At 39.3% G+C, this 14,922-nt stretch overlaps 1 protein-coding gene across 1 annotated transcript in view; it reads left to right on the forward strand.

Moving 5' to 3' along the window:
* LOC146839615 (membrane-spanning 4-domains subfamily A member 4D-like) overlaps window positions 1-14,922 on the forward strand; it is a 293,092-nt gene that overhangs the window by 121,194 nt on the left and 156,976 nt on the right. The window lies entirely within an intron of this gene.

Genomic DNA, 14,922 nt, shown 5'->3' on the forward strand with positions numbered 1-14,922 from the left:
CGTTGGATAGCGTAGGGGTAAAAATTACTATTCCAACTCCAAAGAGTGCAACAGTAGGGAAAGCGTTGGATAGCGTAGGGGTAAAAATTACTATTCCAACTCCAGAGAGTGTAATACTAGGGAAACCGTTGGATAGCGTAAGGGTAAAAATTACTATTCCCACTCCAGAGAGTGCAACAGTAGGGAAAGTGTTGGATAGCGTAGGGAAAAAAATTACTATTCCAACTACAGAGAATGCAACAGTAGGGAAACCACTGGATAGCATAGGGGTAAAAATTACTATTCCCACTCCAGAGAGTGCAACAGTAGTGAAAACGCTGGATAGCGTAGGGGTACAAATTACTATTCCCACTCCAGTAAGTGAAACAGTAGGGAAAGCGCTGGATAGCGTAAGGTAAAAATTACTATTCCAACTCCAAAGAGTGCAACAGTAAAGAAAGCGTTGGATAGCGTGGGGGTAAAAATTACTATTCCAACTCCATAGAGTGCAATAGTAAGGAAAGCGTTGGATAGCATAAGGGTAAAAATTACTATTCCCACTCCAGAGAGTGCAACAGTAGGGAAAGTGTTGGATAGCGTAGGGAAAAAATTTACTATTCCAACTACAGAGAATGCAACAGTAGGGAAACCACTGGATAGCATAGGGGTAAAATTACTATTCCCACTCCAGTGAGTCCAACAGTAGGGAAAGCGTTGGATAGCGTAGGGGTAAAAATTACTATTCCCACTCCAGTGAGTGCAACAGTAGGGAAAACGCTGGATAGCTTAGGAGTAAAAATTACTATTCCCACTCCAATGAGTGCAACAGTAGGGAAAACATTGCATAGCGTAGGGGTAAAAATTACTATTCCCACTCCAGAGAGTGCAACAGCAGTGAAAACGCTGGATAGCGTATGGGTACAAATTACTATTCCCACTCCAGTAAGTAAAACAGTAGGGAAAGCGCTGGATAGCATAGGGGTAAAAATTACTATTCCAACTCCAGAGAGTGCAACAGTAGTGAAAACGCTGGATAGCGTAGGGGTACAAATTACTATTCCCACTCCAGTAAGTGAAACAGTAGGGAAAGGGCTGGATAGCGTAGGGGTAAAAATTACTATTCCAACTCCAAAGAGTGCAACAGTAGGGAAAGCGTTGGATACCGTAGGGGTAAAAATTACTATTCCAACTCCAGAGAGTGCAATAGTAGGGAAAGCGTTGGATAGCGTAAGGGTAAAAATTACTATTCCCACTCCAGAGAGTGCAACAGTAGGGAAAGTGTTGGATAGCGTAGGTAAAAAAATTACTATTCCAACTACAGAGAATGCAACAGTAGGGAAACCACTGGATAGCATAGGAGTAAAAATTAATATTCCCACTCCAGTGAATCCAACAGTAGGGAAAGCGTTGGATAGCGTAGGGGTAAAAATTACTATTCCCACTCCAGAGAGTGCAACAGTAGTGAAAACGCTGGATAGCGTAGGGGTACAAATTACTATTCCCACTCCAGTAAGTGAAACAGAAGGGAAAGCGCTGGATAGCGTAGGGGTAAAAATTACTATTCCCACTCCAGAGAGTGCAACAGTAGTGAAAACGCTGGATAGCGTAGGAGTACAAATTACTATTCCCACTCCAGTAAGTGGAACAGTAGGGAAAGTGCTCGATTGCGTAGGGGTAAAAATTACTATTCCAACTCCAGAGAGTGCAACAGTAGGGAAAACGCTGGATAGCGTAGGGGTACAAATTACTATTCCCACTCCAGTAAGTGAAACAGTAGGGAAAGCGCTGGATAGCGTAGGGGTACAAATTATTATTTCAACTCCAGAGAGTGCAACAGTAGGGAAAGCGCTGGATAGCGTAGGGGTAAAAATTACTATTCACACTCCTGATAGTAAAACAGTTGGGAAAGCAGTGGATAGCATAGGGATTCTATAAACATAATAACCAATTGAATAATTAGTAATAAAAAAATAGCATGTTAATAATTAATTTACAAAATAATTATTATTAAATACCAATTATTTAAAAGAAATATTTACATAAATACCTTTGAATTACATCCCACACTATTCCCCCTTTAACACACAACACACTACACATACAAATTACACAATACATTTAAATATCAATTTATCTATTATTTACAATTAATAATACATTCTTTATATTTAATATAGTTATTATTTACTAATTTATACATATTAACTACCAAATTACAATTATTCACAAATTAATTATTAATTAACAATACATTAATTAGCAATAACAACAAATAACATGAAATAATAAATTATTTATATCTACTATATTTAACGTACTAATAACAATTAATTACCAATTAATAATTAATTAACAATTAATTATTATTAATTACAAATAAATAAAAATTATCATTCATTATTTTAATTTAATTACATCCCACCCTATTCCCCTATATACCCACAACCCACTACACATAAAAATTCACATAATTAAGTTAATCATCAATTAATCACTTAATACAATTAAATCACCAATTAACAATTAATTAATTAACAATACCAATAAATAAATATTAATATTAAACTAATTATAACTTATATAATTAACCAAATAATAAAATTAATTTGCAATTAATAATTAATTAACAATTAATTAATCAATTAATATATTTAATTTACAATTAATAATTATTTAACAATTAATTAATTTACAATACCAATAAATAAATATTAATATTAAACTAATTATAACTTATATAATAAACCAATTAATAAAATTAATTTACAATTAATAATTAATTAACAATTAATTAATCAATTAATATATTTAATTTACAATTAATAATTATTTAACAATTAATTAATCGTAAATACCAATTAAACAATACATATTAATTCATTAATTATAATTAAATTACTTCCCACCCTATTCCCCTATAAACCCACAACCCGCTCTGATACTAAAACGCTAAATTAAATCTTAAATAATTATTAATCTCTAAACATTTATTTTTAAATGTATTAAAATACATTACAATAATCTTTAACAGACAAATAAAATACATATTAAAATACATTACACTAATAAAATATCTATATTATTGACATCGAAATTTTTGCTTACAATATTACTTACATCTATATTTATGACTTTGATATTATTAACTTCGATAATACTTACCTTGGGGTCGATATTCTGTCCATCGATATTCTTGACTTTGATATTCTTTACCTACGATATTAACAACTCGATATACTTGTAGGTCGAAATTTAGACTGCTCACCATGAGCATTGTCACTTCAGACCTCTCAAAGTGGGGCTTGAGGTGGTTCACATGCAAGACTCTCAGGGGCTGCCTAGGAGTCTTCATGTTGATCAGGTAGGTCACCTTCCTCTTGCGCTCTACCACCTCGTATGGCCCGTTCCACTTGTCACGGAGCGCACAAGGCTCCACCGGCGCCATCACCCACACTTTCTGCCCAGGATGAAATTCTACCAGAGTGGTATTCTGGTCATACCATTTTTTCATCTCCTCCTGGCTGCCTTTATTGTAGAACAGGGGGACATTATGCCAAAGACTTCACTGTGAAACCCATAAAGTAAATCTCCTGTGGTTAAGGTGGGATCCATGGTTCATACGGAAAACTGATAGACTTGGAGAGTTTGGAGGCCGGCTCCCCAAGTCTTGAGACAATGAAGGTCTCTCAATTTCTAGCAAACACCTCTTCTCTAGTACCAAAACATCTAACAATATCTGTGGTACTATTGTTATCATCACAGCAAAGAACAACATTGTCAGTACTATTGGACTCTGGGGCAACTGGTAATTTCTTAGATATCTCTTTGGCAAAAGCCTGGGGAATAGACTTTATTCCTAAAGCACACCCAGAAAAGGTCAAGGCTGTGGACGGTACAGAATTATCGTCTGGTCTAATAAACTACCAAGCTCCTGTTTTCGTCATGATCTGTGATAATGGACATGTGGAAAAGATTTGTTTTGATTTAATTGATGCACCTAACTTTGGTGCTATCTTGGGAGTGCCCTGGTTACAAAAACACAACCCACATATAGATTGGGTCTCCAGAAGAGTTACCCTCCGTTCCCCGTACTGCATGTTACACTGTTATTGTGATACTTCACTCATGAACCCCTCTATCAGTTGTGCACTCATTGAATCTTGTTATCATACCCTACCACAAGAATATCAAGACTACTATGGAGTGTTTGAGGAGGTTAAGGCAGTGGAGTTACCACCTCACAAAAGTTTTGATTGCAGAATTGATCTTGTACCTGGCGCTGAATTACCCGTTAGTAGGGTGTATGCCCTAAGAGAACCTGAAACCCAGTATCTACATGAATATCTCCAAGACATGTTAAAGAAGGGATTTATACGTCACTCGACCTCTCCTGTATCATCTCCGATATTTTTTATTCCTAAGCGTGAAGGGGGTTTAAGAGCCTGCTTAGACGATAGAGCGTTGAACAAAGTAACAATAAAAAATAAATATCCACTTCCACTCATTTCCAATCTTTTGGATCAGGTTCGCAAAGCAAAAATCTTTACTAAACTCGATTTACGGGGTGCCTACCATCTGATCCGTATCAGGGAGGGAGATGAATGGAAAATGGCGTTTCGCACAAAATTTGGGCTTTATGAATATTGCGTAATGCCATTTGGATTATGCAATGCTAGAGCAGCCTTCCAGTTCTTTATTAATGAACTATTGAGAGAATATCTCGATGTTTTTGTAATCGTCTACATAGGTGATATTCTGATCTATTCTCAGAGCGAACAAGAACATATTACCCACGTTAAGTTAATACTCCAAAAACTGCAAGAAAATCACCTTTTTGCCAAGTTAGATAAATGTGTCTTTCATACTCAGAAAGTAAACTTCCTAGGCATTGTGATCTCCCCGGAAGGTATTCACATGGACCCTGCCAAAGTCTCTGCCATTACAACATGGTCTAGTCCTGCATCGGTAAAGGAAGTGCAATCCTTTTTTGGATTCGCCAATTTTTATAGGAGATTTATAGATCATTTTTCAGACCTCGTTACCCCAATAACTAGATTGTTAAAGAAGGGAGTGGCTTTTGAATGGGATGAAGCAGCAGAGCCGGCCTTTCAGGCATTAAAGAACAAATTTATTTCAGCCCCTATCATGAGACATGCCAATGCAACGCAACCATACTTCGCTGAGGCTGATGCCTCTCACTTTGCAGCAGGAGGAGTTCTATCGCAAATAGACAGTAAAACTGGAACCCTTCATCCTGTGGCTTATTTTACAAATAAATTTTTCCCTGCTGAACAAAACCATACCATTGGGGAACAGGAGCTTTTGGCCATTAAATTAGCGTTCCAGGAATGGCGTCATTATTTATTAGGATCCCCTCATGCAATCACTATATACTCGGATCACAGAAACCTCCAGTTTTTTAAGTCTGCTAAGGCTCTTACTCCTAGGCAGATGAGATGGGTTTCATTCTTCTGTGAATATGACTTCGTTATTACCTATCGTCCTGGAGCTCAACATGGACGTGCAGATGCTTTATCGCAATTAGGAAAAGATAACAAATCTATGGTAGATACTCCACCACCCATAATCCCTCCTGACAGAATAGTTGCAATAGGGGTAAAAAAAGACTCTGGCTGAGAACTCGTTTTATGAAGATCTGTCTAGGATGTACAAAACCCTTAACCCAGATGAATGGTTAAAAAATCATTTGAACAAGATAGAAAATAACATTTATTTTCATGACGGTCGTTTGTACATTCCCTCTAGCGATCTACAATTTACCATCATTAAGTGGTCTCATAATTCTCCTTTGGCGGGTCATCCAGGAAATGAAAAAACACAGCCAATGTGCAAGAGATGGTTTTGGTGGCCAAATATGCTTCAGAATATTCATGAATTTGTTAAAGCCTGTCCTGTATGTGCACGACAAAAATCAAAGCACTGTGCACCAGCTGGCCTATTGCAACCCTTACCCATTCCTCATACCCCCTGGGCTTCCATTAACATGGACTTTATTACTGATTTACCTGCATCACGAGGGTACACTACTATTTTTGTTGTAGTAGACATGTTGCCAAAGATGGCGCACTTTATTCCCCTCAAAAAGGTACCTACTGCCAAAGAATTGGTAGACGTATTCATAGAACAGATCATACACCTACATGGATTACCCTCTGTAATAGTATCCGATAGAGACCCGCAATTCGTGTCTACGTTTTGGCAGGGTGTGTGTACAGCACTTCATATAGACCACCGTCTTTCCTCAGCATATCATCCACAAACCGATGGACTAACAGAAAGAACCAACCAGACATTAGAGCAATATCTGAGGTGTCTCTTAAGCACAGTGACTGGGGATTGGGTACGGACTCTCCCGTTAGCAGAATTCGCATACAATAATTCAGACCACCCTTCCTCCAAAATCTCTCCTTTCTTTTTTACCCATGGTTATCATCACCGATTCCTACCTCTGTTTTTGCCCCCTTCCATCCTCCAAATTCCTGCTGTGTCAGAACATCATGCACAACTCATACGCATGTGGAATCAAGCCAAAAGCGAATTGACAGAAGCCCAACAGAAAATGAAAAAACAAGCAGACACCCATAGACGATCCGCTCCTGAATATAAGATCGGAAAGCAAGTCTGGCTAGCTACAAAAAACTTGCGATTACCGGGTCCTAGGAAACTCCAGCCTAGATATATCGGACCCTATACTATCCAAAAGATAATCAACACAGTAGCTGTGAGATTAGAATTGCCCCCTGAAATAAACATTCACTCAGTCTTTAATGTTTCGCTACTAAAAATGTATGAGCAGCCTTTAGACCGCGAACCCCCACCCCCTCCTCTTGTCATTAATGGGGAAAAGGAATATGAAGTGAAACGCATCATGGACTCACGAAGATTTCGGGGAAAATTGCAATATTTAGTGGATTGGGTGGGATATGGCCCTGAAGATAGAACATGGGAGCCGGCTGCAAATGTACATGCTCCTTTGTTAGTAAGGAAATTTCATGCACTACATCTTTCTAAGACCAGACCTGTAGGGAGACCCTTGGGGGGGAGAACTGTTACGAAGTAGCGCTTGTTTGGCTCAGATACTACAAGAACCAGAATGCAACACGTTAGTCAAATGGTTGTGTAGGCTTCTAGACCCCGTCATGTGACCTCAACCTCGTCATGTGACCTCAACCTCGTCATGTGACCTCCTCGTCATGTGACCCCAAACATAAAAGTGACCTGCCCGCAAGTGCAGGTGCTTGGCAACTGACTTCTCAGCAGACCACGCCTCCTAACCTGTGGATCACGCTTCATGGAACACTGTTTGGACTCTCGCAAATCTTCTCCTCTCCTGACCCTTCTGGATTCTCTGGCCTGGATAGTGAATTTCGGTAACTTGGATCCTCCTCCAAATTTTTTTGGGTTTGTTTTATTTTCTGCACGTGCATGCGCACTTTAAAATTTTTTGAGCCGTCTACGGAGGAGGTTATTACTTATTTGTTTTTGTCCCCTTCTTATGTACACTGACGTTTTCCTTCTTTTGTGTGGGGCTTTTCCCTTTTTTTTTCTTTTGCGGCGGACGCTACGCCAGTCTTAGTCGCCTCAGCCACTGACGAGCCCTTTCTATTATTGGCTACCGGTTACCGTTTATTTTTGCAAACTAGAAAAGCGTCACACGTGGTTCCCGCTTGCTACTTCCTTGCGGTTACCATGTTATAAGCAGCACCATTTCCTTCTTATCTGCTGCTACCTGTTTATTTTTACGAACACTGATGCATCTCAACCTATTTCAGTTTTGTGTGCCGTAAAGTAATTTGTTTTTTGGAGCAAGCTCTGTCAACCTCGGATCTGCAGAGAAACTCTGTGGATGTATTGTTGCTTTCAATTCTGCATGAGCTATCGACCAGTCATAATTCACACCGTTTTTGGTGTCAGCGGGATTTAGTGACATGAGACATCAAGATTCTTCCCGAGTGATTGTAACTTCACTTCATCAAGTTCTTCTTGATTGAATTCCTGTTCCTGAGGTCCTAAATTCTTACGTTGACTATGATGGTAAGTCTAAAAGACTACACAACCTGAGTAGAATTCTTTACGTACAATCTAGATATATATATATATATATATATATATATATATATATATATATATATATATATATATATATATATATATATATATATATATATATATATATATATATATAGGGTTAAAGCAAGTGTTGGTTGTTTATCCTCTTTGTTTGTCTTTTCTCAGGATTCCATACTACACTCCAACCCCTCTGAGACATAGTCAACTTCCTATTGCCGTGGAAGTCCTGAGCTGACTCTTCTCTCTCTAGGGGTGGAAACTAGCAATCCGGTTAAAAAAAAAAAACAGATCTGGTTGTACCCAGAGGGGGAGTTGTGGTCCCTCTTTGCTCCCGAGGAATTGGCCCCCCAACAGCATGATGGGCTTGTAATATTTGGTATTTTGTAGGTGTCGTAAACATTCTGTGCGATAAGCCGATGCATAAATCACTACAGTCGCCCCACCTTTGTCTGCTTGTTTAATAACAATCAATGGGTCTGTACCTAGTTTGTGTGCACATCGCTCTTCTGCTTTATTCATGTTGATGAATGGTTTAATGGCTCTACCTTTCTCAACATTGAAAGATTGAATAACAGCTTTTTCAAATGTCGCTACTTCAAAGGGTAGTTGTTGTAAAGTGGGTAAAAATGTAGAAATATTTCTCAGGCCAGAATTATTTAAGTTTTCTGGCCTTGTATCCACTGTGTTCTCAAAGAAGAAGGACAGGCGGATTTTGCGAAAGAAAGCAAAAAGTTCTTAATGAGTTTTAAAATTGTCGCCCATGTACGTGGGAACAAAACCTAATCCCTTGTTAAGCATCGTGATTCCCAAAGGATTAAGGATTTTCTGAATCAGATTGACTATCAGGTTATTGTGGCCCTGGTCGATGCACCCGACATGCTCCGTGTGATCCGTTGTTCCAAGGAGGGATCCCACTGTACCTGAGGTCTCTGTTGTTCCGGTCGTGACTCTGGTCGACGATTTCTGTTGTTTCTTCTTCTTCCTCTTCGTCCCCTGTCTTGACCTAAAAAAGGTCCTTGATAACCAGGTGCTTGATACGGAAAAGGTTGGAAAGGTGGTGGTTGAAATTGCCAAGGTTGTGGCGGCCACCAGACGTTAGCTGGAGGTCTATAAGCAAAGTGGCCCATCCTCTTATTTGTCCAGGATGTTGAACAGTCTCTGTATCGCTGGAACCTGAATCATCTTATTGACTCCAGTCGTCTGAGTTTGAGGTCCATTCATCTGTGTTCTGGCGCCATCCACGTGCTACTCTTCGATTATTATTCTGGATTATTTGCATGGTATATTCATCATTTGTTTATGGGTAGATCTTTTCTTGAGTAAATCTATCCATATCTTTTTCAATTTATTCACCTTGTATTTGATGAGATCATCCTTGGTTTCATTCAGAGTCTTGGTAATTTCTTCTAAACGTTTTTTAAAAAAGGTAATTTGAGCAGAACATTTTAACTGATTTTCCAATGTTTGGATCTCAATTATCAGCAGATCTGATGTTTCTTTCGCTGTGGTAATCAGTAAAATCAGCCAATCTCTAGAGCACTTCCAAGCAATCTTGGACCAGTTGATCTTAAAAACGTTATTGTCAAGAAACAATTTAGGGGCATTAGAAACCACTAGACCCTGGGGTGCTATGGTGGCTCGCAGGTACTCAGTGAGAAGGGCTGCATGTAAAGCTGTGCATATGTGTTGCCTCTTTAAATTAGTTAGTTTATTCCATTCCTCAGTCAATGCAAGTGTATGTGTAATCTGTGTGTCCAAAATGCTGGGTGTCTGCAATATGGCTTGAACCATATCCTCATCAAACGCTAGGCCCGTGTTTTCAGTCATGGTGCCTGGACACAGAGGATTTCTTAAATCAGGAAAAGCTAAATAGTTATGACCCACAGCTCAAGAACTGTAGTAGTATATATCACACACAAGAGAGTAAAAAGGAAGGCCTATGCTACAATATAGAAACTTCTATCCTATATGACTTCCATAATCATAATTCCCACACAGTATATAGGGTAGCACTATAGATAGATGTGTGAAAAACCCAAAACAAAGGGGGGAGGGCACAACCAAGTTGTGGACGAAAACCCTCACTCACCCGAGGGTGACATGCTTCATCATAGGGTTCCTCCAACACACGGGGACCGCAAGGTACCCCGTGTGGGCTACGACTTTACCCAAAGGGGAAGGAGGAGGAGTGCAAAGCATGTGTTGGTTCTACTGTGTTAGTAGATTACTGGCGACAAATTTATAGCCTTCCTGAAACCTTTGCAGCAAAATATGCAATTTATTGCAAACATCACAACAAATCAAATCAAATCATGGGATATTTACTTAGCGCACATATCACTCAAAAGTCTCATGGCGCTAGCGGACAGCTCTGAAAGATTAGCTAGGGTAGATGCAATTAGATGTCAAACAGCCATGTCTTTAACAACACCATTCCCACAATATTCAACGTACTACCCAATGAACAGACAAAAAATCACAAGCAAAAAATAGAAAAATATGCACCATTTCCCTAATATTGGCTTCACAAAAGGCGGTAAGTAAACACTTTGAGATACTAACTGAACCAAATCTGAATCCAATATTAGACTATTTTGGAAACATGTGATTGGTTTCTGTAGCGTCATCCCCAGCCCTGGAACATGCAAAGTAATACACTACACATGGTGCTCTGAATTTTACATCTTAATTCTTCAGCATAAAATCACACTCTGTCCTCTTGGTTAGATCATAGCTTCGAATAACCACACTGTAACACCTCCCAACCAGTCACGTACTTTTTGCACTGAGTCTACCCAGAACTGCAAGGGTCCTAACACACATAGGGGCATATCAACAACAACCGGCGATAATTATCGCTGAGCGCACTTAGCGCTCGGATAATTATCGCCGGCTAGCGCCGATTTTTATCGCTGAGATAACGTGCTATTAGCAACGCTTATCTCATCAGCGATAAAAATCCTAGCGCTAACTGGCTAACGAGAGATTATCGCTGGAAACCCAGCAATAATCTCACGTTAGCTAGTTGATAGGGACTCACAAACTTAGCCATGATATCCACCTTCCATAGGATATCATGGCTAAGTCAGTCCTGAAGCAGGCGTAAGGAAAGTAGCGATAACAGGGGTTATCGCTACTTTTCCTGACGCTATGCTTCATAGCGTTAGGCTTGCTGATAGGAGAAATGTCGCTTAGCGACATTTCTCCTGTCATGCCAGGTCAAGAACGCCCACTTTGCATCTCATTAGAGATGCAAAGCTGGGCGTTAGAATCCCCATGCTAAAGCAAGGTTTCACGTGTTAGCGTGACCTTGCTGATTAGGCGATAAAATTATCGCCGCTTTTCGGCCGAAAACGGCCGCAAAAGCGGCGATAATTTTTTAGCGCCTGCTTGTTGATATGCCCCATACTCTCATGGCACTTTAGTCTCCTACAAAGATCTGATTGCAGCCTATTGAAGATTTATTATCTTATTGGAATTGCGTAAAAAGTGCAGTAGAAGGAGAGGCAAAAACAAACAAAATATGTTAATGGATGGTATAATTTATTTAAGCAGTGGTAGGAAAATGCCACCCTATGTATTTCTTGAGATACTGAATACAGAGAAAACCTATAGGGATTGCATCATGCACAAGAACTAGTCTCAACACTAACACCCAGAGTTTCCCAAAAAATTATAGAAATATCTGCATTTTGTCATCAACACGTACTGTTTGGTTAACTTGTGAGGAATGGACTATTTGAACATGCTATGCTACAATCTTGAATATAAACACAAGAAGAAACATTGAATTAATATTGAAAGATAAATCTAATATGAAACTTACAGTGTTTAAGTCCTGACGTGGTAACCGTCCTGTTCAAAGTTTTGCAGCAATAAATCCAAACATTCCAATTATAGTACAGAAACAAACCCACTGAATAAACACTAAAATGCATTAAGGATAAAACCAGGGTGGGTGGAACTCGCAGCACTCTGCAGAATTCCATGGAGATTCATAAAAACTCAGGGAGATTCCGCAGAGTTCTGTGAGCGATTGGGATTCAGCACGCCGTGGTGCTCGTGCTGATTTTTGTTCAGGGAGCTTGTTCTGCAAAGTAAAATCAGTGACAAATTTACTAAACGACATGCCAGAGTGCAAGGCTTCTTTTCTGCTGCTCAAGTTGATTATCTACTCGAACAGCAGGTTTCTCAGCTTGGACGGTCATGACATGGAGTGAGCGCCTGTGTTGAAAAAACTTACCGGAAGGCATTCTAGTGCCCAATAATCATGCTAGGGGACACAAATTATTTCCTGCGCTCACCAAGTTAACATTGGCAAGCCACGCACAAGAAAAAACTCCACCATGCAGCTTTTGGCGAAGTATTGTCAGAACTACATGTCCTAAGAGGAATGCAGAGTGGGCAACACTCCTCAAACTCTACCACCCACCTCTAGCTAAAACAAAAAAAGGAGTACAATCCAACTCCTCAAACCAGGGAAAAACCATTAAGCTAACAATGTAAAACAGTAAAACAGCCTGAACACAATTCAAAGTAAAAAAATAAATATAGAAAATAAATTCCTTGAGATATCTAATGGACTAATCCAGGCCTTCATAAAAGGCCCAAAAAGAAGGGAAAATCCATATTTTTTGCACAGAATAACAAACATATTCAATGTTCAAAGAAAACTCTCACAAAACTAAAATAGAAAGATACAACATTGTAATTCCTAACCCCCTGAAATCTCAATTGATATCCATTGCCTGAACTCCTTTCTCAAATCACTGAACATTGAACCTGAAAACTGGAGTACCCATGGCACCTGCCTAAATGAAACTACACCCGCACCCCTGAAACATAAATTAAACCCAGAGCTGAACTCTAAAATGTTACTAAACCCTTTTGTGAATCCACTGCACTGTAAGACTGAAAACTAGAGTTTCCATCAGTGAGATCTAAATGCAACTGCCCTAATACCACTGAAACCTAAATAGATCTAAATTTGGAACACTAATCATTTAGAGAACCCTTTAAAAAAACCACTGAAACTCTGCCTTAAAACAATTGGCCTCCCACCCTTGCCTAACAAACCTGTCTCAAAACCCATAAGACAAAATATACCCCCAAGTCTAAAAACTACATATAATAAGTAATGCTAAAGCAAGAACATTACATTGTTTACAACAATCTATAACGTAACCTCATGACCCTCCACCCAGAGTTAAATTTAAAAGCATCTTGAAATTGTTATTAAGTGTTTTAAACATATAAATATAACTCACCTTTTGCCAAACACTGTACCTTTCACTCCTTCCACTGGCTTTGACTTTTCAAATGGTTGGCACACAACTGCACACAACGTATTCAGCATCATCAATAAAGAAGAAAAAGGGCATTTTTATTACTTTGAAGTAAAAGTTTAAATATTCAGTTGAATAGTACAAAGAGAAAACCGGGAAAGAAACAGGTAGCGTCAATGTCTTCTGTCACAGATGTATCTGATCAACCTGAAGCTTATAGCTGCACACAAACCTGAGTGCAAAAAGTTTTTTTTTTTTAAATTGAATCCAAGTTCAGATGATCTGTTCATTTACTTTTAGTTAAACCCCCTACAATAAATTGAAAACTGCAGGAAAAAGGTTTTAAAACTCAAAAAAGGTTCTTCATAGAACCACCCTTCTTGGTTAAAAAATAGGCCAATATTGTTTGTTATGTCTATGTTTAAATGTTAAGGTTTGTTCATCTGTGGACACCACCTACTTCCAATGACCCAGGCGTGACCTTCAGCCATGTACAGCAGGAATTCATTGCCTGGCCCACCTCCTGTCTGCCACAGGGCCCTCAACTATGCCAGGTCCTTCACGCAATTCCCAGGAAGACGCTAACACATGCTGCACATGGCCATGGCATTTGGTCATGTGCAGCAAGTATTGGCCACAGGGTTGGGCCTGCGGCTAGGCCTTGCACCTAGGCCTTGAACCCACACCTGCCACAGGAGCACCAACCCCGCCGCATATGTCTTTTTTATGATCAATAACACAAATCTTCTGCTGTACCACAGGAATACCTGGGTAGCACACTGGAGCCGCACTGGGTCTCACGATAGTACAGCAGTAACGCCGACAATGCCCAATTTCTTCAAAAATGTAGTTTATTGGGAGTCCTCCTTACCCCAAACATGGACCGAGAGGTGAGGGTCTGCTCACCTGCTCCTTTATGAGAAATTTGTTTTTACAAATTCAAGACTTAGGGACGAAGTTCTCAAGACCTGTAATTATGTATAGCATTGCAGCCAGCAGCTAGTTCTTTATCCCACAGGGCCTATAGGCCAGCTATATCTAACTTTTTCAGACAGTTAACCCCTTCACCGAATCCCTCTTTAAATGCTAATTTCTCAAAAGAGGCTGATCGGATTTACACCAACTGCGAGCACCCTTTCTTAGTAAGATTCTATGTTTTTGCTGAAGTTGGTGTTATTCCATTCAGCAATTGTTTCTGTATTACAGAGCAATGTCTCCGAAGGGAATTAACATGATGAATCATACTTATGGAGCCACCTCTCCCCCTTTTTTTTCTTGGTCCACGCTTGATCGATCAGTGTGAAATGTTCCATGAATGAGCCTAGGTATATGAACTTTTATTACAGAACGTTTTGTGCAGATTTGTCAAACTGCTCTAAAGTTATTGACAAAACAAAAAATGTTGTTTCTGTGGAAACTATGACCTAACTATAACAACACAGTGCATTTCCAAGCATAATTTCCAGTGATTTGTTTTTCTTACTCCAAGCATAGGTCTTTGTTATGGATGAAGTTTCAGCAGAAAAGCATGCTTGAGTGGCAGATTGTATTCAATGTATCAGACCCA

The sequence above is a fragment of the Triturus cristatus genome, chromosome 4_1 (assembly GCF_964204655.1).
Source record: "Triturus cristatus chromosome 4_1, aTriCri1.1, whole genome shotgun sequence".
Classification (NCBI taxonomy): Eukaryota; Metazoa; Chordata; class Amphibia; order Caudata; family Salamandridae; genus Triturus; species Triturus cristatus.